Source organism: Pollachius pollachius (assembly GCF_949987615.1).
Source record: "Pollachius pollachius genome assembly, chromosome: 13".
Taxonomy (NCBI): Eukaryota; Metazoa; Chordata; class Actinopteri; order Gadiformes; family Gadidae; genus Pollachius; species Pollachius pollachius.
Window position 1 is genome coordinate 11,321,419 of NC_136946.1, and position 3,693 is coordinate 11,325,111.

Consider the following 3,693-nt stretch of genomic DNA (forward strand, 5'->3'; position numbering starts at 1 on the left):
AAAGGTTTAAAATCCTATGTCTAAGCCGTTCTACTCTGCTCCGAAATGGGAGGTTCTTTTTCTCGCAACGTCGTGGTGCTTTTTCACGGGCAATTCGCCGCCATGACGACGGGACACCGGCATGTAGAGGGTATGCCAGCATCACGGTGTGTGTGTGTGTGTGTGTGTGTGTGTGTGTGTGTGTGTGTGTGTGTGTGTGTGTGTGTGTGTGTGTGTGTGTGTGTGTGTGTGTGTGTGTGTGTGTGTGTGTATGTGTGGAGCTTTGTCTGGGTAGCGATTACTGCGTCTGTCTGGTTGTCTGTCAGTCTGTGTCGGTTCGTGTCTGTGTTATGATGACGCCGGCAGGTTTCGGCTCAACCAATAAACATGACAAAAAATTGCAAAAAAAAAGAACACGAGGATCAATGCATTAGTGGATGCAGCTTACCCAACACCGCATTAGGAACAAGTAGATTAGGAGAACTGGGCAAACAGAACAAATCGAGAAGAAACAACTTGGCAACCACGCTGTCGGACCGGGGACCCAGCCGCCGTCCCTCTCAAACTACCAACGCAGCATCATGACTCAACTACCAGACAAAATCTATACACCGGAGTCAGAAACACGAGGCCTCAGCGCGAGAGGGAGACGGCCAGCTGTATGTCACACAGGCATATTCACAGGTGAGGCTGGTCTGGAACACACACCTGCCTGACACACAGTGGAGGGAGAGCTGCCGGGGCTGGGATGTGCGTGTGTGTGTGTGTGTGTGTGTGCTCCGTCTTGTAATAGGACCTGTGTGGTGACGAGGGGGCCTGGACCAGGTGTCTGAAATCGCCGTGCGCACGGGTCAGCTCCATTATCCCCACGCCCCCCCGCCCCTCACTGCACATCAAGGCAGACGGGGCAGCAGCCACTCGTCCAGATTAGCTAATTGACTCCCGGACGAACCGGGGGGGGGCAGAAGCCCATTGAGATGCAGCCTGGGGATGGGGGGCGACCAGGAGAGTGGTGATGACCCGCTTCCTCGACGGCGAGGTAAACACGCCGTGCCTGTTAGCCGTGGCGCCGCTGTGTTATCGCTGCCCTGCGCAGTGCAGCCGGTGAAGCCGCTGGAAGCGGTTTGGGCCGCCTTGAAGATTAATACCGCTCTGAGTGGTGATGCCCGATCGGTGTGGCTCCTTTCCTGGGTGATGGACGGGAGCCGGGATGACCCCACCCCCACCCCCCACCAGACAGCCACCTTTTCTTTTGTGAAATTGGACAATCGCTTTTCTCTGCACAGGAACACTAATTGTATCATGGAATCCAGACCAGAGAGCAGAGGTTTGGGAGCAAAGCTTCTAATTCTGTTCTTTTACGTGTCAGTGGATACGCGACCAGGGCCAGATGGGGTGCTGCTGGGAATAGGAAGGAACAATTTGAAATGGCAATATGGATATGGTGCTTGGCGATGGGGAAGAACAAAGACACGTGAAATAGAATAAGAAGCGAGGGCAGGGTGTTGAAGATAATATTTTGAGCGGTCTGAACTATATAGAGGACTCAAGGCAGGTTGTTTGGGAACAGTGTGGCTGTGAGGAGAAGAGAGCCAGGATAGGACAGAGTGAAAGTGAGCGAGAGAACAACAGAGAGAATCATGACAAACGCAGGACGCATGAATGGGTGTTCATAGCGTAGATGGAGAAGGAGACAAACAGGCTAGCCCTTCAGACACACACACGCACACGCACGCACGCACGCACGCACGCACGCACGCACACACACACACACACACACACACACACCAAACACCACACACCATAGACCACACACACACGTCTGTGTGCAGACATAGATACACAGACATGCTCCCTTTATATGAAAATATTACCAACCTGCATACATATCCGTAATGGTATGTGTATGTGTGTATGTGGTTTGTGGTGTGTGGTTTATGGTATGTGTGTTTCTACGTGTATCTGTGTGTGTGTGTGTGTGTGTGTGGCGTGTGGCGTGTGGTGTGTGGTGTGTGTGTGTGTGTGTGTGTGTGTGTGTGTGTGTGTGTGTGTGTCTGCGTCTATGGGGCTAGCCTGGTTGTCTCTAGTTCCTTCAATGCTATGAACAGGCAGTAATGCATTGTGTTTGTCATAATTCTCTCTCTGTCGTTCTTTCTTACACACTGTGCACATGGTCGTGCAGGGATAGCTGGATTTAGCTCCATGGAGGCTTGATGAGAATCCTGCCATGTGCTGAATTTTGTATGGCATCACATTACTGCACTCAAGCACATGAACATCTCTCTAAAACACACACACACACACACACACACACATCCAAACGCACACACAAGCACACACAAACACATGCACACAAACAAATACACACACAAACACACACACACACACATACACACACACACGCACACACTTTCTCCTGACTATTTATTGAACTGACTGTGCAACAGTCATAACACATGAACTCGCCTCTCATCATCTGGTGTCTTAAAATACAGCATGAAACAGGACGTGACCTTTGAACTTGCCAGGTGATTTCCTGAAAACAAACACATTTATGTGATCACTTGGGGAAAACATACCAAGCATCCGAACAGCTGTCTGAAATCCAATTCGTCCCTCGGGGACATTAAAGAATTCAACATTGATGATGTTGTTCTACCGTTACCTACTCTATCCCATAGTACTACAAAGGGTGTGAGTCGGATACTGAACAATCAATGGACAGTCCCCCCACCGGCCTGATTCTGTGTCAGGGCGCAGGAGCTGGTTGGTGTGTCTAAGTGTGTGGACTGAGGACTGCAGTCTCTTAGGATGGGTCTGAAACAGACTGAGGACTGAGGGAAGGGGTGGGTCTGAAACAGACTGAGGTATCTAAAGTAAGGGATGGGTCGGTAACAGACTGAGGTATCTAAGGTAAGGGATGGGTCGGTAACAGACTGAGGTATCTAAGGTAAGGGATGGGTCGGTAACAGACTGAGGACTCTCTCAGGGAAAGGGCTTTTGCACAGACACCATGCTGTCCCATAAGTTCATGGGCTTCATGTGATACAATTACATCTCAGCTTGTTGGTCATGCACAAGTGCATGCTCACACATACAAACAAATACACACACACACACACGCACACACGCACACACACACACACACACAAACACACGCACACACACACAAAAAAATCACGTTATGCAAGCAAATAAACTCAGGCACAAACAAATAATCATAATACGCAAAAGCCACACTTACACACATGCACACACAAACATATATAAAAACACACACACATACATACACAAACAAACAGGCCAGAGTGCATGCATACATATGCAATAGAATATACACATCAACAAACACACACACACATACACACCAGTTCCATCAGCTGACCAGGGAGCGTGGTGTTTTCACAGTGTAGATAATATGCACCAGGGAATGAGACCATAAAAGGGTACAGGAACAGGAAATGATCTGATGAGATAGGGGTTATGGGAACAAAATGCTATATCACTACTAAATGACGGTGTGAGATTCACACCGTGATACATCAAATATATTTTATATATTCAAGCATGTCTCAGACCTTGTTGGGGCATTGAGAAAGACAGCAGCACAAGGATGTGAATATAAAGTTCCCCAATAAAACGAATATTCACCATTTATCATCTTTCTCTCTGTCTCTCTCAACCTCCATCCTCCATTTACCGCCTTCCCGCGTT